Source organism: Lycorma delicatula, chromosome 1, assembly GCF_047948215.1.
Source record: "Lycorma delicatula isolate Av1 chromosome 1, ASM4794821v1, whole genome shotgun sequence".
NCBI classification, from domain to species: domain Eukaryota; kingdom Metazoa; phylum Arthropoda; class Insecta; order Hemiptera; family Fulgoridae; genus Lycorma; species Lycorma delicatula.
The window spans coordinates 20,308,812-20,332,564 of record NC_134455.1 but is presented as its reverse complement, the minus strand read 5'-3'; positions in this window follow the sequence as shown (position 1 = coordinate 20,332,564).

Below are 23,753 nucleotides of genomic sequence, written 5' to 3'. Positions count from 1 at the left end.
TATAACAATACATTCTTTAACTGCAGACCACATATAATCCGTTTTTTATAAAATTATTTTTGAACTTCCTATAATTAATTCTTTTACCCGGCAATATTTCTCGGACCATCAATAAAAGAATCACAACCGAGTTGATCAAAGGAAAATCCAAAATATTCATTGTCAAATTGTGAATAAAAATAATAAGATTCCCAAGAAGGTATTTATTATATAAATAGCCAATCACGCCAAAATCATTGAAACACGAAGAGAAAAACTACACTTACTTACAACTAATAGAAAGGTTAATTAATATGCTCTTATCCCTACTCATAAATTAGTAAGAAATATGAAATGAACATTAATTCACCCATAAATGTAGTTTAAATAATTTAGCACAAAAAACAAATTAAATAAATTACTGATAAAAATCTTATTCACGCGATCTCAGAAGTAAAGCTGTTCTTTATTTTAAGAAGTATCCCAAAAGGTTTAAATCGGTTACTTCTATAAAAATTAATCCCATTTATTATAGTAATACCTGAAAGTAGGGAAATTTAAGTCAGAATGAAGAAGATGGGAATTTTTCATGTCTTTCTTTAACCTTTAAACCTAGAATTATCATGAGGTACCATTTTAACATATCTTATAAACGTGTATAAAATTATGCTGAAGTTATATTTTTCAATTTCTCAAATATGTGAATAAAATAATAGTCTCATTTTCTTTTCCGTGTTCTTACATTAATAATAATAAATAAATAAATAAATAGTTAGGAATTGTTTTAATTTTTTATTAAATTCTCCCTAATAGCTGTAGAACCGCTTCTTCATGTAAAATAAACGATGTTTTTATTAGCGTCTTATTCCATTCATCTTTTTCTACAACATTTATTAAAACTTATATTCAATTATTAAACTTTGAATATAGATGTAGTAAGCTTTCTTTAACTGGTTTTGAATTAAAAATATGTTGGTAGTAAATAATTTAACTAAAAGAAAACAGGTATGAAGTATTAGTATGATGGTTAATGGTTATGGGTTCTGTCTACCAGCACGATATGCAAAGCAAAGCGCCGGGTCCAAGACAAATCAAAGCGTCTTTGTTTCCAACTGTCCACCGGTAACAAATTGAATATAATTCTTCATATCTCGAATTGTCTCATTGTTTCCGATATTTATTGCTGTGGATTCGGCCCGGTAGATGTCTCTGATGATTGTTCTGCCTAGCCATTTATTACACTCAAATATTTAACCTTCCTTTTTCTCTTATCAGATGCGAGCGTTTTTAGATGTAAGGTTCCCGTACCGTACAAACAGTACTTTATATCGTTTCTATAATCCTTTCCAAGTTATATTAGCCTCTTAAAATATAATCTTTGTTTTATCTAGAGAATTCATAAAACACTAGATAAAAATTACATCTAGGAATACAGATAAAATTTGATAATGTCTTAAGATGAATTCATTATTTCAAACAACTACAAAATAATTATCTCGTTTGGAAGAGAAAAGTATTAAAAAAAGTTTCACAGATGTTATGCCCTTGAGCTATTATAAAATCGCTGGATATGCAGACTTACGTTTAAAGAAAGATATGCTAATAACAATTTGTTTTAATCTTGCCTATAGATCCCAACTTAGGTATAAAAAAAATATAATTAATAAACAAATCAATCAGAGAAATTTATTGTAATTTCAGTGATTTAATATCTAATAACCCTTTCATGAACGTATATTTGCAAAAAAAGTCAAAATTCGACATTTAAAAATCTCATAGTAATATGAAATTAATTAATTCGATATATCAGTACACGTTTATTTCTATAGCCAATAATTACAAGAGAAAAAATTTTCTATTTTAACGTATTAAGATATACAATATGGATAATTCTCAGTTACTATAAAATAATACTTTTAATGTAATATTAAAAATTAGCATATTTCAAAGAAAATAGCATGGAGAACTAAGTTCTGCCCATCTCATCTTACTGCTTCTTTGATAGATTATTTTTACAAATTAATACTAAAACAGTAGAATGAGGTGTGTAGGGTGCGGAAAACTAACAAATTCTTATCAACGTTACCATCATGTTTATTAATTTGATTTTTCTTTTGATTCTGATATTTTATTCTCAATGATTCGTAGAATTAAATGATTTGCAAACATATTATAAACTTTAATAAGGTGAAGTAACAATAAAAAATGTTTAATATGTATATATATATATATATATATATATATATATATATGTTCCCTGATACACTTATTCGTTTATTAGATTGGGATAGCAAAATGTAGCATAGATATATTATATTCCTCATCCATATAAAAAGTATGTTTCCTGACAGAATATAATAATTACAGCTTATTGAAAAAAATTAACTTTCTTGATGTGAGTAGTTGTGGAATAGATTTTAGCAGATCTATCAGAACTTACTCTTTATAAAAAATGCTCAAAGATATTGTTAAGAACTACTTAAATAGGATTTCTTCACGTTATATATAATTAATATTTTTTAAACTGAAAACATTTTAATTATCTGGATACAACTGATCCTAAAAGGAGAATTGTTAGTAATAATCATCCCAGATCACTGAAATAGAGAATATAGCAGATTATAGATTACTTCATCCTTTTTAGTGATCATTTCTGTTAAAATTATTAAGCATAAAATAGTAATCGCTAGATTATCTCTGTTGTAAAACAGGAGATTTCATGCCTAAATACAAAAGAAAATGATCACTATAAAAAAAAACTTACAGAAAAAGTAAGCCGTGAAAGAAATAAGATAACTCATTTCTTATCATATCTATGCAGAGGTTCGTAGCTGTAATATTTAAAATCCCTTTTTAGAATAATCCGAAGAGATTATAAACCGATAATTTTTATGGATGCATATATATAGTGTTACGGGGCTTATTCGCCGAATTTCAAGAACTGATTCAGAACATCAAAATGAACAAAAAGGTTCATATCGACGAAGTCCTATTTTTCTACGTTTGCCATTTGGATTTTTTGCCTGTTTTTATTTCCTCTACAAAATGTAATAAAAATTATTAATAATAAAATTAAAAATTATCACTTTGCGTTATTCTGCGCAAACGTACTGTCGGGTTAATCGTCTGCAATAACTGGATTGTTTGTCAACGAATTTTTACAAATGAGGTGTTATTTTGTTCAAAATAAAATGCTTAATACATTTTCTAAAAGTAAAATTTTATAAAAGAAATAATTATAAAGATGTTGAAGATTAAAAAATTACGATGGCCGCCATTTTGAAATTTTTGAAGGTGACTATTCAAAATTTTTTTTTTTGTAGAACAAGACACTAGTATTATATTTAGCAAAATTATTTAAAGTTGGTTTATTCGTTTCTGAGATATAATTTTTTTGTTGAAAATCACAAAATGGCGTCCAGAAGGAAAACAAAGCAAAATAGGATTTATGTCGATATGAATTTTTTTGCTCATTTTGGTGTCCTGAATCAGTTGCTGAAGTTCAGAGAATACGACCTGTATCACTCGGTTTATATATATACTCCCGTTTTTAAAGTTGAGTAAAGCTGAATGAATAAGACTAATCCCTCTAAAATTCAAAATAAATCAGAAAATGTGTGACTATAACTGAAATAATTAACAAAATTTTGTCAGTTCATTTGAGTAAGAAAATTTTCCCATCACTTTTATATTTCCCTCATTAAAGTAAATTTTTCTCATAATAAAATCAAACTTTTATACACAAACTGAACATTCAAATTCTACATGAACTCCCGAAATTCAGATACGTTAAATAACATAGAATGAACAAGAAATCTAAACGAATTACGAAACTAAATGACTATAACCAATAACATTTTCATTAAGTACCAGAGGGAAACATACGACTTTCTATACTAGAAATTTAGATTATAAATTTTGGAAATAGAAATATCAGTGATTCACTGCCAATGATTATTTAAAATTTAAAAATTACCTTCTTATAGAAATTATTATGACTAAACCACACATCGTTTACCTTAGTTGAACTAATAAAAAAGTGGATAAATTTTCTGAAAAGAAAGCATTAAAATATAAAAATGTGTATTGTTTTGACTCTGCTAACTGACAGGTAATTTGTATTGCAGACTTAAACTTCATTGTACTAATGTTATTCACTCAATCCTTGGATTAGTTTACAGTAGTCTTTCTCCTCCAGGCAGTTCTATCGTGTGCTAATCTCTTTGGTTTAATGTACGTTTTACACCGACAGTCCTTTATGGTCTGTTCAGTATACCCCAGTCTTGGTCTTTCTCTTGAATTATTTTCTTTAATTGTGCCCTCTATTATGGTGTACACCATTGATTCCCAACAGGTGGACCTCCAGGGGTCCACGGGAGACTCGACGGGGGTCTATGTTGGCGTGACAAAAAAAATGGGGGTTCACAATTCGTAAGCGGGGGTCCACGAAAATTCATCTGGTTTCGATAGTGAAGAACTAAAATATTGGCTTGACTTTGCGTATCAATCAACGCAGATAATGTTTTGAGAAGCTCAGCGACTGTTACTTATAAAAAGTTGCATATTCCATATTCAGTATAAAGAACGTGCCGAGACTTGCAAAGCGCCGCCGCCGCCGCCGCCGTCCGCAACACTTGTTTGATAGTTTCCCTCGTCATGTCTTGTCGAAAAAAGTTTTAGTGTCGTTACAAACCTTTTATCAAAAAAAAAGGAGCAGATTCAATATCACAGAACGGGGAGATTTGCGCTTATTTCTAACAAAACTGAAGCCAAATATTGTTAATTTGCTGTCAATCCATCAAGTACATCCTTTCCATTAAAATTGTAACTATTTTGTGATTGTCATTGTAGAAGTTACATTATGTTATTAATGTTTAATTTTAATTATATTACGACAATTACATTAAATTACATTGCAAAACGATAGCAATAATATTAATAGTGTAATGATTACATATTTGAATAAATGCAACACAAAAAAATATACTATTTTTCTTTTGCTTTTTACCACTCTGAATGGGAAGTTTTCTAAATAAAATAAGTGAGTATTGATTGCTTTCTTGTGCTGTGAGTAGATGTCAAAAATTTAAAGTTGGATGGAAGCATTTTTTTTGATCGGCCAACTTTACTTTTTTGACATCCACTCACAGCACAGTCGATCAAAAATTAACCGATCGATTCTCACTTTTTTTTCGGAAGCTGTTAGTTCGTGGAACTCAGCCGTAATGCAAATTTTCATAGTTAGATCTAATCTTCACATTTTCCGTCGAGTGGAAATATGGTAGAAATGTATCTGCAGGGGGTCCACCGGAACAAGCAAAATTTTGAAAGTGGTCTATGAGAAAAATAATTTTGGAAACCTCTGGTGTACACAAAGTGTTATACCGTAGTATATATCCTACCCACGAGTCTCGCCGTTTCTTTAATAAACTTCGTAAATATGGTACCTCATCACAATCCTCCTAACATTTCTTCATTGATTATTTTCTCCTTCCATCTAATATTCAATATTCGTCGGTAGCACCATTGCTTAAATACATCTATTTTTCTTTTCCTTCTGCCCCAATAGTAAATGCTCATTGCCGTATGGAATACACTCCATACGAATAGTTTTTACCGAAAATTTTTTGTTTTTATTGTTTGAGGCCAATATCTTAATTTTCTTGTTGAATGCTAATTTCATTAAGTAATTTCAGTAAGTGTAATCAAACTTTCTAATCATTTATTGATGGGTTATGTCATTGAGCTCATAGGGAATTCTTAACGATACAAATCCTAATAATATTAACATGACCGTGTGAGCGTGTGTTTGTTTTATTTATGACATAAAATTTAATTTTATAAGATTCATTCATAAGTAAATTATTTTATCTAACTGCTTAACGAGATAGAAATCACAAAGATTTGTCAGTCGCGGTAGAAATATTTTTATTAGGTCCATCTTAACTAAATCAGTTTATTAACATCTTTCGAAACACCAAAAGGAATTGGACAATAATCTATTCTTTGACAAGTATTCATTTAAATATTACATAAATAAGTAAGTAATTAGAGGTGCAAACAAAGTTTATAACAGTCAAACCACTTGTTGGGTTAAGTATATTGTATATCAGCTTTCTGATATACAATTCTATTACTACAGTTCTATTTCAGAACTCAGATGTTCAGATCCGCCAAAAAGGAATACGTTTCAAGATTATCGTTGTACTTTTGCAATGTGTAACTGAAGATATTGTCTCAGAAGTGGTCATTTTTAATCTTGAAACATTTTATACCTCTTTTATATGTCATATACATAATCTTAGTTCAGCGTAATTAAAGTACCAATCTTTTTTAGAAATAATACATAAATATTAATAAAAAATAAAAATAATATTTTCCATAACCGGTTATCGTTCACACCAGTAAGAACAATCTACTAAATATAATATTTATACTAATTCATTTTTCTTTATGCTTAATTTTAATAAATGAAAACCATTTATAGAAGACATAGAGATAATAAACATTACAGAACACAAAATTTGCAAATATATTTTCAATAATTGAATCCTTTACACTAATTTTAAGACTTGATTTGAACGCTTATTAAAGGAATCGTTTTAAAATTAAAAGTATCATCGGTGTTTTCAATTATCATTAATTATTTTTCAATGTATATATCAAAATTATTTATCATAATGATGATTATTATCAGTATAGTAAATAAAACAAAAATATTTTTTTCTGACTTACGTATCAGTTTATAAGGAGTCAAATATTCTGATTTCTTTCTTATTTTTTATAAAGAAAAGATATTATAAACTTAGATCTTAATTCCATGTCGTGCTAGATTATATAAAAAAAAAAGGTGTTCAAGAGAACGATATGCTGTAACATTAATGTTGTAAATCAGTATAACTTCTATAAAGGTAAATATTACTAGATTAATAAAGCCTGAATAAAGAGAGAATACTCCTACACCCTTTTGGCTTACTCTACATTATTTTGTACATAATGAGAATTTAGCGATGACGTTTTATGTTTTTTACAGCAATTGACTGTTGTAATTTTGTTCTCAAATATATTATAGATGAAAATTTATTTTGATGAGTTTATTTATACTTTTTGTAATTTATAATCGTGATTTAAAAAGCGGTACTTAAGCGGCGTCGGGTTCGGACGATGGGCGTCATTATAGGAGAGCATTATATGCTCAATACATACGTATACTGATTTATCTGGTTATGTACAAGGCTTGATGTAGTCATATTTCCTGGCAAGAACAAAGGAAAGGCTTCCCAATATGTAATAAAGAGATGTACGAGTCAACATTTCAGGTATTGCTTTACGAGTTCTGTTATAAAAATTTCGGTCGAGACCGGCCAGTCGAGTTGTTTGACCCGCAAAGCACGGCTATTAATCTTGTCGGGAGTTAAGAATCAATTATAGAAGCCTTCCCCCTCCTACAACCCTATTTCATTTCACCCGTTCCTACAACTCTCCTACACCCGGAATTATGACGTCAGATTTACTTGTCGCTTTTAAATCGAATAGAAACATAAATTAATCTCCACAAAATAATAAAAATAAATTAATAATACGGACCAAATTGATTCTTTTCTAATTTGACTTCCATAATTTGATTTGAAATATATGCATAATTTTAAAAGTATTATTCCGTTTGTTATTAATTGCTTGTCTTGAATAAAAATGCTTCCTTTTATAAAGCTGTTTTTAAATGTTTCATCAGAAAATAAGATTGCTTAGAGCAATTTGAACGTAATAGTTTTACGAACTGTTTCAGCCTTTGAATAATACTCAGTATAGGCTAAATTCTTATATATGTATATTTGTTGTTTGCATCACGAAACATTCTGAAAACACCTTATTAATCTCATTATGGAAGATTTTTTATAAACTTTTCAAGTATCTAAAAACAACTGTTGTCGAAATTAATGATTTTTAAATCTCAGTCAGCAAGGAAATTCTTTATGTATGTGTTTATGATACATTTCTGCTAAAATTCTACTTGAAAAGATTGACAAACCAGGCATTGGAGCCTCTATATCGCGTAACATATAACTGGAATACCGCGTAAAAAAAAAAAAATTTCCGACCGCTCCAGTGACCGTTTCTATAATTAAATCATCGCAACAAATACAACACGCCACACAGTCTTACGAAGAGACTACAATAGGTACGTACATCTATAAGGATATATATATTTTTTTTCAGATTCAAACTGGGGATCCTGAAATTGTACCGATCCAACACTGAAGCAGGAACCCCGCCGCAAAACGGGCCCAGAAATGTGACAGAGGTAAGGTGTCGAGCGAACGCCGTTTTTGGTGTCTGGAAGCGCGAATTTATTTATCTTTTTTTTTGCGTGATATTACGACCCAAGTAGTTCGCATGAGAGGAGAAAAATAATGATAAACGCTAATGTCGGTTAAGTTGTATATAACCCCCGTACAAGGGAAACATTGCCTTTTCCCTTTCTATCTTTCCAACCGTATAAAAATAAAAATAAAACAAAACTTCGTTTTTTTTTTCGTGTGTTTCTGTTACTATGTTCCACATTCCACGGCCACCATAACCAACATAACACAGGTTTCTTCACTGCGGCCACGTGGTCCCCCCAACTCCTTCCCGAACACATGAGTGTCTGGATGATTTATTAGTTCTTGATGTTTGAATACTCCGCTTCTTACAACTTCAAACAATAAGGCGATTGCCGCTCCCAACCCCGATCGCGAAAAATTACCCCGTTGTAAGTTCCTTATTTCTTTACCTTTCAAGAAATAATAAGAGGGAACGAGCCAAGCAGCAGATCGAAGATAGGATAAAGAAGAAACCTGAACTTTCCCCCGTTCAACCCTTAAGGGCCACGGGATTTTCAAGTTTATTGGCGTTTAATTCGATTACTGCTAACTCACCCGGAAAGTATAGGCCAAAGAAGAAAGAAGAGGTCATCAAAAGAAGAAAGAAGACCCACAACGCGACCCGCCGCCATGAACTGGATCCGGTAGAGCCCAGCAAAGTAAAAACGTGAAGGGCAGCCACAGAAGACGAAGATGAAGATCTGCAACCCATTTATTCACCATCCTTAAAACTTACAATTTAATTCAATCAGCACATGCGACTCCCTCCGGAGAAGAGGACGCATTGCTCCCTCCAAACAACTACGGTCCCGTTTAGGAGTATTCCTGCTAGTCCATAAGGTGCTAACCGAAAGGACTTCAGCTTACGGTCTGAAGGGGAATTACGCCGGGAGCACCAGTCTCAAAAAGCTTAATCTTCCACGGTCAGACCCAGTAATCAACTGAAAACCCTGCTCCAAACGGATGAGAATGCAAATCACCAAATCCGTCCACAAATAAAACTTAAGACCTATAACCGACATTATAAAACCCTTGAAACACGCCCGATTACAGAATCATACAGCAACAAGGGAAATTTTCCAGGCTCTGCGATTCGTAAGGAGAAATGGTGATACTCCTGCCTCCGCGTTCCGTTCCGTTACTTGAAAAACATAATTTATTATTTGTTTAATGTGAATGCACTATAATTGTTGAATTTGATATTTATTTTTTATCATTATAATTTATTGTTCTATTCATTTGTTATTTATTCTATAAATGGAACTCTTCACAGCTCTTTCTGCGTTTTATTGAACTGCTTAAAAAATCCGCTAATTGGATATTCTAAAGAAATAATTTTACTAGAAAAATGTATGTATACGAGTATGTGTATTATATACATTTCTGTGTTATATAAAAAACAAACAGTATAATACATTAGATATATTACGTTGAAATTCCTTCCGTTTTATATCCTAATTCATTAAAAATAATAAAATTAAACTTTTGATAAATAAAATTCCCTAATATATTTCGTTTTATTAATCAACAAGTAGCCTGTAATCGAAAGAAATAAAATAGAATGAAAAATGTTCTGTAAAAATTTGTCTTTTATTTATTAATTTTTTCAACTTCATAATAATAATAATAATATTTAGTTAAGAAAATCCTGTTTTTTGTTAATTTATCATGCCGAGAAAGTACTAAGCGAAATTTATTGACTATAACGAAGGAACAAATTATTTTCATAAAGGAATGAAAGCGGCATGGAAAGTGCTGTAGATTAAATAGGGAAATATTTTTGAAAATTAGTATGTATTAGCATATTTATGAGAATGGAAAAAGTATATACAATTATTATTATGCTACAACCTAGCCGTGAGACTGGCGGCTTGTTTGAAAAAACAAAGCTATCCTCGAGCAGGCAATAGAGATGGACTATAAAATGACGGTATTTTTCAAGGAACTACCTGAACATCGTATATTAAATATTCTTTAGACATTTATTGGTATTTCTGCTGGAGCAACAGTTTGGAACAAATTGAGATGGCCCTGACGAGGCTAATGTCACGTGATAGGACACGATTAGAGATCGGAATATTTGTACTGGTACTGCTACTGTGAGCTTATCTTCCTTTTAGAACGTTTATGTAATTACCTGAAATTTATTTTAATGAAGCCCTTGCTTACCAAACAAAAATAATAATTTTATATAGTCATTCATTAACAAATATTTATTTACTGCTTCACTGCCGATACAATGACACGATATCTAACCTAACAATTGTAATAATGAAGTAATTAGTTAACTTTTGACAATTTAGACTCAATACTCCACAACTTTCAAACAAGTTCATTATAAAAAAAAATAATTGTTACAATCAACTTCCTATAATTTAAAAATATCTATATGTGAAAGTTTTCATTATTTATGTATTAGATTACAATTAAGGAAACCTCCTGATTGCTGTACTTTAATTAGATTATACTTCAATACAGAATCAGATTACGAAGCCGCAATTGTACGTTCGATAACAGTTTACCTCAAATAATAAGTATTGTAGTTGAATTCGATGTCGTTAAAATCAAATTTTGTCTTGACTTTTACCGGTTCATTGTAATTATTCTAATTAATTATGCGTAGTATTGTAGTTGCTTAATTTTGAGACCTTCTACTTCTTCTGCTAGACACTTTTAAAACATATTATTCTAAAAAGCTAATCTTCTTAATGAGGAAAACTCTTTATGCAAATTTGTATTTGCAAGAATAAAAAGCTACATAAGAATCCAGTAAAGGATCTATGTAAAAATTACTTAAACTTTCAATTTGGAGACAATTTTTTTAAACCAATCATTTTTTCGTATAATTTTTTATTAATTGTTGTATATAGTAGGATAAAGTAAAAGTCAAATTTTCTTATTGTTGATAAGTATAACTATTATTATTAATTGTAATATAAATTACAGAAAAAGACATTCATATATTAGAAAGAATGATAAAAGCATTGGAATCAGAGATGAAGGAAAATGGGATGAAAATAAATGTGAGGAATCAAAATTTATGAAAGTGAATGAAAGGGAGGGAAAATATAGACGTTATTACAGGAGAAGAAAAAATTGAACAAGTAAAAAGATCAGATATCTCGGGTTAATACTAACTGAAAACTGAAGGAGTAAAAAGAAATTAAGACGAGAGTTGCAGTGAAAAAAGAAGCTATTTTTTACAAAGAAAAACCTACTCTGCAACACCATGGATCTGAACCTGAAGAAAAGCTTGGTAAAATGCTATGTATGGAGTATACGTTTGTACAGTAGTGAAACATACACACTGGGGAAAAAGAAAATTATAAGAACGAGGTTTTTTATATGTGGGTCTGGAGGAGGATGGAGAAGATAAAATGGGTGGACAGAGTAAGTAAGGTAGAAGAATTATGAAGGATAAATGAAGAAGATTGGCGACTATCAGGCGGAAAGACACAGAATCAAACAAATATTTACGGGAAATAAATAATAAATACAGTTCTTGAAGGCTCTGTTGAAAATAAAAAAAGAAGAGGAAGAGGCTAAAGTTAATAAATGACATAAACGGTAGTAAAGTTTATGATGAGATGAAAAGAAAATCATGGGATGGAAAGAAAGAAGCATGGAAGAGATGGAGACAATAGTAGTGGGAAATTTTCCCACAGAAATGAAGAGATTATTTTTCGCTTTACCTGAACTCTTCCAGTCATAAGGTATGTCAGCAATGTGTCGCAGATAGGAGAAAAACTAGAGTACAAGCAACAGAGCAACAGAACAGCAAGTCAGAGCTGCTTTCTTTGAACAATTCTGATGTGGAGACCATATGACTTCCTTGTACCCCTATTAAATTACATATACACATTTTTTTGCTGCATTTCATTTAAAATTATTTCATTTGAAAGTGAGATACGATCTTCCAATTCTTTAATAAAGTGAAGAGTTACACAATTTCTGAAATATTAGTTTTTATTAACATCACATATTTATACAATTATTAATTCAACAATCTTACATGAAATATTAGGAGAAAGTAAAAGTCCCTTTATTACACGTATTACGAGATCAACATTATTCGTATCTTTATGAGTTGCTGATTAACAAAAGGTTCAAATTTCTGGTGTGTCGTATAAATAGAAGTTAATAATAATTAAACTATTCCGTTTAATGAACTCCTGTAATCTGGTTACAAATGTTAATTTCAACCTTAAGGTGTAAACTATTCAGTGTCTATTATTGGATTATTTGGTGAATAATCAAAAATGAAAAAGAAAGACCATACAGAAAAAAATTAAATGAAGAAATATATTTTAAAAAAACGGCAACAAGATGATGTCTATTTTCAGTAGGATGTCTATTTTCAGTCACCCTGTAGTTAACTTTAATATAGCTAAAATTAAACAAAAATTCCAGTATAATTAAATAAAATTAAACAGAAATTAAACTAGAAAATCCAAAAATAATACGATTCTAAATTATAATCTGAAATTTATATTAAATAATCAGATGTTTCACCAAATCTATTACGTATGTAATATGTATATAATCTATTACATTATAATCTGTAATAATGCCTATAAAATTACATACATATTTTTAAAAGTACATAGAACTTTATTTCACTAATAACTATCTTTTTTTTTTTATTATTACTGAATAATTATTATTTATTGTAATTATTTTTTACAATAACGGGTTAATAATTATTAATAAATCAATATATTTAAATTAAAAAAAGGAAGTTAAAAAATAAATTAAAAAAATAGTTAGAAAAAAACGAGATGAAATCTGAATCAAACCGATGTGCCACATCAGTTTGAATCAGACTTACAACGGAATGATCCAAACATTTCATTAATTAAAGTTTTGTTTGGCTATATCTGAAACCAATGAAAATAAATAGCACGATATATCACATCGTTGAAAAGCTCTCAATGAGGGCTTATTACTGCAGTTAAGAAAAAGTTCAAAATCCAAATTTTTGTGGATTTTGGACATTTCTGGACACTTTTGGTTCAGTGGATTACAATCAAAAGGGTAGGTGCACAATAAGGTTTTACAACTGTTCTAAATCCAAAATTTCAATATCCTATGCCTAATCGTTTGTGAGATACGTACGTACGTACGTAAAGACATCACGCCGAAATTAGTCAGATGGATTCAGGAATGGTCAAAATGGATATTTCCGTTGAAATCTGAAAACCGAAATATTTCGCGACCTTTATTTCGAAACTTCGTACAAGGAAGTAATAATGACATTCGTTTCTTCCCTGAAGTGAGCAAAACGCAGGTATAGTTTGCAACTTTGAGTGAACTATTTACGAAGTGCTTATTAAACTGATATAAAACAAAATTTTCAGTTCATTGAAGATGGCTATGGAAAGTTACTTTAATTTTCACTTTACCTAGTATCTGTGATACGGGATGGATGTATTACTCTAGAGAATACCATTTTTAACAGTGAATTGTGCTTTGTATTACGTCTGTAACCATTTAGGTTATGTCATTTAACCTACTCAGAACGTTTTTTTTTAATTAGCAGTAAACTTTATATTAGACTGTAAAAGATTTGTTTCATGATACCCTTTCCTGTAGAAATCCTCGGGGACGTTTGTTGTAATACTTTGTAAGAAGTATCTCATTAAATATTTGAGCGGATATGGTGCATATCATTTACAATTATTTTGTTCAGGGTACTGAAAATGGTACAGCAGTTCTCCAAAATGAATGAACGTCCAAGAGAAATGCCTCCAAATACTAAGAGTATACCTTAGTATGTGTATAACCATTTCAGCCACGGAGCAATTTGTTGGTTGTGTAAACTGTACACATTAAGTAATGCCGGATAGCCAATTATTTTATTAATAATCATTTCTTTTATTTACAATGAGTTATTATAATTTATGTTTTTAGTTAAGTTTACATTTTATATATAATATATATAAATTATATAATATATATTAAATATGTCTAGCTAGAACAATAAAAATTTAGTGATGTTGCTGCTAGTACATCTTAAAAGAAAGAAAATCCATATAATTAATTCTAACAATAATTAAGATCAGCCGCTTCATTAACAAATAAGAAGGAAGAAGAAGATGATAGGAGATGATTACATTAAGCAAGAGGACAAAGAAAACAAATGAATCTGAACAGTATGCTTGTGCTTGGCAGTGCTCCTGCCAACTCGGTTTGACTAGCCATTCTTGAAATACTGTTCAATTTTTTTTTCGAGTTAAGTCATTTATTTTAGTTACTTGATTATATGGGTATCATTTTCTTTTATGCAGGCTCCTTTTGCATTTTTTCCATGGTATAAATGAATATTTTTGTATTTGTATTTATTTATATTCATTAATCGCTATTTTTACTTAGTCCTTTATCTATTTTGCAATTAAACCCTCTTTTATTTCGTAGTTCAGATATAATAATATAATATTTTTGTAAAACTTATTATTTCTTCTTTTTTTTTCTAAATACCACTGTAGATTGTTTTACAATAAAATATATTTTGGATAGTGTTTCAAGAAAGAAAAACACACTAAATTAAACTTTTTTATGAAAATTATATAGTCAGTTGTGTTCTTTGTTGATTTTCTATTTATTTATTAATTTATACATTTCGTTTAACTACAAGCCGAAGGATATTACCCTTAGATTTATATTAGTTCTTTTCTTTTCGAGAAATTTTACAACGTGTGGAAAAATATAAATGACAAAATTTATCATGTAAATGATTAGTAAAGTATATCTGTACATCATTTCATACCTTGTATCATAATAAAAGTTTTGTTAAACCTATGTTTTTTTATCAAATTTGATTAGGGGTTAGGTTAGATTTTGAGTATGGGGTGGGGCCAATATATTCTGTTGTACGTGATAAGCCTATTTCATAAATGATTGTAAGTTCATAAACTTACAATCATTCATAATTGAATGTAAGTTTATGATTCATAATTGAATAAAAGTTTGTGATAATAATCACAAACTATGATTAGAAAAATTAGGTCGTCTTAATGTTATTCCGACAACTGAACCCTTCAAAACACTTTTTATGAGGACCATTAAGTAAAATTTGTATAAAGGAAATAAATATTAGTTTATCATTACCCAGAAAATAAATTTAAATTTTGAATCTCGTACTTAAATTTAACTATAACAGAATTTAGTTCCGAAAACGTTGAATTACAATGCATTATAAGCAAATTTTGATTGCACGAACTACGACAAAAAATTAAATTACAGTAGGTTATTAATGTTCCAAGAAATTATTCAGAAAATTCCAGTAAAAACCTAATACATATTCCATTTAAATTTTCAATATGTCAAATATTTTTTTAACATTATTTTGACTTTTTTCCTATATTTGTCAGTCTCTTAGAATATTAAGTTGAAATACCTTAAGAGATTAACCTATAAATTGTTGTCAGTTTAATATGGTTTGGAATACCTGTCCGTAAGATATTTATACTGTCTATTTTATATAAAAGATAACCACTTTTATTCCCCAGGTTATAGATTTTAATTGAATTTTTTTAATAGATATGTAAAACAATAGGCATAAAAATTTACCTACGTAGTTTTCCTTACCTGAAAGTTTAAATTAAATAAAATTCCAATAACGACCCAAGTTAATAATGATGTTACCATTATAGTAATAGTACATTAATCACACTTACAGTGTCGTAAATTTAGAGAAGTGATTTAATATACTTTATATAAGAATTTTTGTATAATAATTATTTATTCGTCAAAGGTCATGATAGAAAGAAATTATTACTTCAGTGTTCTACACAATTGTACGGTTTTAAATTAAAATGTTAGTTGCCATAAATTTTCCAATATAGGGAGTTTTGCAAAATAAATAGTCTATCTCCCCTACTGACGACTGGAGCAACACGTCATATCTCCCCCATGTAAATGAGCTACTGCATACGAAGCTCCAGGACAACCAAACAACTAAAGGAGGGTTGTATTTTTTATCATTAATATTATTGTTATTATTATTACTTTTAGTTACCTTTAATCTCCTGTTCCAACTTTAATCAAATGTGCAATCCATCGGGATTACAACGCGGAAATTTTAACAAGGCTAAGCTTTACCGTTATTTTCCATATAAAATAAAGGTAATGTTATACATCAACATTATTATACATTGTATTACCCATACATTGTATATACACAGCTAACATGGATAACTTTCTATAATGTTAACAATTTATAAAGTTTTTCACAGTTAAATATGATATAAATAGTTACATATAATCTCGTTTGATTAGATATGTCGGTATTTTGTAAAAAAAATACTTTTTACTAGGGCGCTTAGTAGAATTAAGATCATTTGGATGGCAATTTTTGGTTAATTGAAGTACTTTGTAATATTATTTTTGGTAAAAGAAACATTTTTTTACAATTTCATTTCCACATACTTTGCATGTACAGTTTAACTTGAAAAATTTTTTTTTCATCTAACAGCTAGATATTTTAAGGTAACAATAATGCTTCAATTTTTTTTAAAGTTGCCATGCAAATTTTACTGAACCATCAATACAATTTTTTTGTTGTTAGTTTTATTTTGTTATATTACTGACGAATTAAATGGTTACTCCCTACAAAAATGTATTTTAATTTTATAAAAATTATAGTAATTATAAAGTGTGACAAAAAAGCTGCGAATATATTTTTAAAAATGATTTTACATTCTTGTATTGCGTACAATGAATAGAAACTGCTTTGTTCTGTCGTGGTTTCCGCTGGCGGTAAAATATTACATTTTGTATTTATAAATCATATTTTAAGTAAATTTAACCTCTTTAATTCCGTAATTAATATTACGGATATTAGCTCCGCCGACCATCTAAATGGAGTGGTAGCATCTTCATTCAGTTCTCATCTGTGTTCTATGACTGAAACTGGTATTCTTGACAACAGCCCTTCCGGTATTTTCAACAGCCCTCCTCAGGGCTACCTCATCAAATCCACAAACGGCCCTTTTCAGGTCAACCACTACCAAATTCCAAACACCCCTTTTCAGAGCTACTTTACAGTTATAAGGTCCATGTGCCGTCGGAGCAATTCGGCGACATATATGCACACAAAACATTTAATTAGTATTGCGGTTTTAACTTCTTTTCGATAATAAATTAATCAAAGTATACCGTCATTACTATAGCCACTTAATATTTTATACACAATAATATCACATTTTTTATGCTAAGTTTTATTTATTATTAATATGTATTTAATAATAAGTAAATACGATATATTTTTATTGTTTAAACATACATAAAAACAAATTTACTACAATTAGAGAATATTATATTATTTCATCAGCGTAGTTTACACCGAAGAATTCAGACCATTTATGTAATTTATTACAATAATTAAGACCACAATCTTTTATTGAATGTAGACCACAGAAAATTTAGACCATTGTTCTCTGCGGCTTAAATTCACAGAACACGATTCCAAAAACGAATTTAGGACTGTTGGTCTATTCGAATAAATTTTAATATTGCTACGGACACAGTGAATTTTGTTTCCTTTAATTGATGTTGATTCTAATATAACTGGTTCTTTCTTTTGAATTAGAAATGATCATTGTTTTTTTAATTATGAAAAAGATCATGATGAATATGATGGTACAACATACTCATTATATTTGCAAAGCATACAGAACAGACTAAATCGGCTCCTTGTCATAGATTCTGATCTTACCAAAGAGCAAGTTTTTGTGTATAACAGCCACAAATTAGCAGTAAATATTAATTCTATCAGATGATAACAGTAAAATCTATCTTTAAATTAAATAAAACTATTTATATAACGCCACCTAATGTTTACCTAACTTTCCTATATTACAGTACTTCAAAATATCAGTTAAAAAATATCTAAGTGTATAACGTCACAAAATGTCTGAATTGAATCTTCCACAAAAGCTATTTCTAAAAATAGTCGCTATAAAGAAACGTAAATTAATCTCTGACTAGTGCATCTGAAATAATACCTTACGGTGGTTACGGAGGCTAAACAGAAAAAGAAAGAAATGCAAAGAAAAAAGAAGTTCCGAAAACCAATCAAATGTTAAAATAATCCACGTTAAACTAAATTAATAAGTATACAGGAATAGAAAAATATGAGCTTTTGAAGAGAAAAGATGATACAATTTAAATTTGTATTTATACAAAAATAAATAACGTTAGAAATAAATTGTTGGACTTTAAACAATTTATTGTTTGCCGGTGCAGGTACACCGGTAACGATCACCAATACATCTCGTTTTAGGATCTAGATGGTACACAAGAGCGCCCTGGGCCTCCCACGACTGGCGAAAAACTACAATGTCAATAAAATTGACAAGAAGAAATTCAATAGAAGGATGTTTTCAGGGATGGTAGCCTCTGAAAACATCACCAACGGGGAGACGATGGCGCTAAAGCCGCAGGTGCTTCGACCGTACGGCTGATTGCTTCTGCATGGGATGCCTCCATGCCCCACGGGGGAGCCGAGGCACCGGAAGCGACCCGTGTACTGGTGAACACCGAAGTTTGATGGGTTGCGCAGACAGTGTCTTCAGCTAAGACGAGTGGCGCAAAGTGTAAGGAATCGCACGGACGCGAACACCAGGTCAGCTGAGCATACGATGGCAAAGAAGCGGCTTCGTTGATCCATCCCGGAGCACTTCCAGTTTGTAGCGAAGAAGGCCATCGATGCTTACTTCGGTGTCCGTAAAGTCATTCATCCCGACTGGGGGTTGAACTATCGTACCATGCGTAATGTTTACAAAGGTGTCTGTGAGGCCACAATGTTGTACGCTGCGCCCGTCTGGGCTCATCGTTTACAGTTCCAGTGTTATAGGGATATTCTTTTGCGAGGCCAGCGTCTTCTACAGTTAGCTGTTGTCGGTGGCTATAGAAATGTCTTGCGGGAGGCAGTCACTGTGCTTGCAAGCATGAAATTCCTTGACAACTCGACTACGGAACGTAGCCAGCGGTATATATCCAAGAAGGGAGGCTTTCTATCCTCAGGACCAATGCGGGAAATTGAAGACCAAGGTTTTGACTCTTGGCAAGCCGGATGGAAAAATTCTTCTACTAGTCGATATACGCATGGTATTTTTCCTGATATTAGGAAGTTGCGAGTGATTAGATGGATTTCCCCCAATCGGCATGTTACTCAATTTCTTTCAGGACATGGTGCTTTTAGGAAAAGTTTGGCTAGGTTTATGTTGGTTGACTTCGGCTTGTATCTGGACTGTAGGTTAATGACACGGTGGACCATGTCCTGTATGTCTGTCCCCGGTACGAAGCTAAGCAGAGTTGTAATGAGACTTGAAAGAGTTAACTCCTTCTATCTGCTCCTTCTACCTAACTCCTTCTATCCTCTATAACTCCTAACTCCTTCTATCTATATAAGTCAACCGGAGGACTCACAGAGAATGGGCAATTGTTGATGACTTCCTTCGATGCCTTGCCCTGGGCAGAATGGCTGAGGGGATCTAGTAGAGTAGGAACCCGGGTGGCTAGGGTCCGCCTGGTCAGTTTGACTGGCAGAAGGTAGGCACTTTGCCAGCGAGCCACGTTTAGTTAGTTAAGAGGTGATTACAATTGTTATAGGTGTCGACGGTATGGCGACTGCATTTCCGATGGACATGGGATACCATGCAGCCCCGAGTTGGAGCGGCTTCTCGACGATGGTTTATGAGGTGAATGTCACGTGAAACTCTGTGACGGAGCCGAGTAGGTGTAGGAGGTCTGTCCACCTCTCCCTAGTGGACCAGACCGGAGTCCATAATTTAATCTAAGGCTAGGACTGATTTAACTTTTTATGTTCACCGAGGGAACTAGGTCTAAATTTTGTTGTTGCAATCAATATTTTTTGGTAATATGTTGAATTTAATTTACCTCGATTTGCGAGACATTTACGAAACGGGCTCATAATAGGTAGAAATATTCGCGGGGCTTGCGCTTCCGCGAGCTCTGTTAGGTAGTTCCGAGTGATACGATCTACGACATTCAAGATTTGGTTAACTGGCATGTCTCCAAATGGACGGGAGATGGAGAACTGTACGAAATTTAGCTCCAGTGCATTGTGATCGCCGTTCCGCTCCGGTCCTGGCCCGGCTCGAAACCGCATCCCAAATGCTTCGGCCTCCTGTCCTCTTCGCAACTTCCACATGGCTGCCCGAACTTTCATCACTAAATCGATTGGGAGAGCCTATCCCAATACGGTAGTAGCCTCGTAGGAAGATGTTTTAATAACGACAGTGCATACTATTAAGTCTCTGCGCTTGCCACTGCTAAAGTTTGAACCAGTGCTCTATTTCTATCCAACCTATGCGCCCAAATTGGCGCCGCGTATGCGATCATACTCTCGAAGACGCCTCAATACACCAATTACATTTGGCGCTCCGACAACTCGTAGTCCTTTTGAGCAATCCTTCTAAGTTTGACATCACAGAGGCACCGTCCGCTGCAACTTGCTTAATATCGTTACTAAAAAGCAAATTCTCATTAAACAAAACATCTAGGTACTTATTAACCCTTTCTCGGCTGATTATACAGCCTTTATATTTGATGTGGGGGTTACGACTGCATGATAATTTGTCTGCGCCCTTGAGAAGCATAAACTTCGTCTTGGACACAGAAATCTTTGAATTTTGCATGTCCATCCAGCCTTCTGCGGTTGACAAAGCCGCCTGCGCTCTACTTCCCAGTTGTGGTCGTAAATTACCACGAACTAATAGGAGACAGTCATTGGCGAAAGCCTGGGCCTTGACCTATTTTGGGAATGTCAATCATAACGCTAACACGTTGCACATAGTGACTAAGGTCATATGGAAAATACCGTAGATATACGTGTCAGACGAAAGACGGTTATCGCTTCTTAGAATCGTCGACAGAGACGAACCTATTTCTATGGCTTTCTGCAGATGGAATCTGTACGAGTATCCGTTTTTGCCAAACGCAAATAACACTATATGGGCGGTGTAAACGACGACGCCAACGGAAAACCTCGTTATGTGATCGTAGGATTTCTAACTTCGAGAAAAGGAGAGGTGACTAAAAGCGCTTCTAATTTCGATTCCGTTTCTATACAAAATATACATTTATATTTGAATTCGATATACTATCAAAAATATTCAGGAAGATCCGCTAGTATTCTATGAAATGTTTAAGAGTTTTTATCGATCTTACTATAACAGGAAGTCTGAAGGACGTTAATCGTTCCAAGCAAATACCTTTCTATACCGCTGATCTTTATAGGTTATTCGAAACAGAGCGATACTTTGAAAACTGGTGCAGTCGATATAAAAATCGAGATCCAAATCTCTGTCGACACCCTCGCTAGCACGACCGCCTATTGCTTAATTATAAGTGATTGTGTCATGCAATATACCCCTTTAACAGGAACAGTAAAAAGCGTTTCTTAATTAGTATAGATAGTTATCTGAATGGCTCAACATGCTTTTCTTCGTGGTCGATTTTAGTTGTTTTCGCGTATCTGATACCGACGTGTATGTCAAAGACCTGGCTATCGTTTCATTGCACGGGCGTCAATTCAAACATTATTTATTTAAACCGCCATTCGACTACTACGATAAACTGTCTCGGGCTGCTATATCTAAATTACAAAACTTGGAAAAAGAAGTAGGTCGTAGTTGAAATTCGGAGTTAATTTTGTATTCAAGGCTCCCATCCATCCTTAAATGTTTAGGTCTAATTTCACAAAGTACGTAAAGGGCGAAAACAAACAGACCTTGCTAAAGAGCATTCTAAATGATAAACAACGCTACAAGTTGTAAGATCTTAACGGGTACGAATGTCCTCCGATCAAAATGTTTACCTATAAAGTCCACAAAATTTGTCCTTCCGGCGAAAATCATGACTGCGTTATGAACAAAGTTATATGGTTGCACATGTGGAAGTGCGAACAGCGCAAATTCTATAATATGATGGAAACAGTGGGAAACGCCATGGAAATAGCGAAAACGTGATGGTTAAACAGTCCCGGACGAGAGGTCTTACGCTATCTTACTAAACGGTTCATCATCGACCATTACGGTAATTACGTCCCCGCAAGGGAGTACGACGATCTACCCGTTTACCTGCAGCAAGATCCAGTAATCAAGATCAATCAACAGTATCCTGAAGACGGCAAAATTAATTTTTTATTTTATGTATTTTTAACTTGACGCCAATCTGTTTGTATTTTACATTAGATAATATATGTGTATGTATATTGTGTGTAACGCCATTGCAGCTGTATTTAGAATTAATGTTTTGGAAAATAAATTTAATCGTAAAAAAATAAATATACATAAACTAACCTCTTTCCTCTAATCATATTAAAGTTCTTTGAAATATATTTGAATGCCGCGTTCCAGCTGGTATTACCGTTCTTCGAATGAAACCTGCAAGAAGATGATCGTATTTATTACAAGTTTCTTCGCTGCAGCGGTCACCATCCCCGCTGCAGACGAATTCCATCCAAATCAGTTTCTATTAGATTACGGCTACCTAAAAGGAGAAGATAACGCAAGCCTGACTGATGAAAAAGTGACAGAAGACTCTGTGAGGCTGAGGCTGTTTAAGAATATTTCAATCTTCCTGTAAATGGAAACTCGAACAACGAAACCGAAGCCTTCATGCGCGCCCCTAGGTGCGGTATACCAGATGTGATGCCATACGTGGTTTCTAAAATTGTGTGGAGAAAACGAGAAATAAAATTGCACTACCGGCGGACGTCGACCTAAAAGATGCAATTTACCAGAATAGCCTTCGAAGAGTGGGCAAAGAACACGTCGTTGACATTCATTCACGATTACTACGATATCCTCATTTCAGACAAATTTGGCTTCCACACATACGCCAAAAATTAACAAGTATCCAAACAAACTTGATGGATCCGGAGGTATTTTGGGGCATGTGTTTTTCCTCAACACAGCCAACACGCCGATAGAGATCCACAGAGATGAAGAGGAGGATTACAGTTATGATCTCGACGGTAAAGCGGACAAAGGCAAGACCAGCCTATTGAACACTTTGTTGCATGAAATTGGAATTCAATCCTTTGGATTTCGCCACTCTTACAATAAAGATGCCCTCATGTATCCGTATCTGAATGGGCGAGCAATGATAGCGAAGACGACATACTAGCCGCGCAATCGCTTTACGGCAGTGGCATAGCGACCACCACCACCACTACTACTACCATCAGACCGACTCGGAAACCATTTACACCTCCCGAAATCATCGTCGTATGCGCGATTAAAGAACAGGGTGGCAATAAAATTCGCTTTCTAATGGTCAACGGAAAATTTTACGTGGTTTACAAGAAACAGCTGTGGATAATAGACATCACCGGCGACGGTAAACATGAAACCAAAAGCTACTACAGAAAGAGGTCTGTAG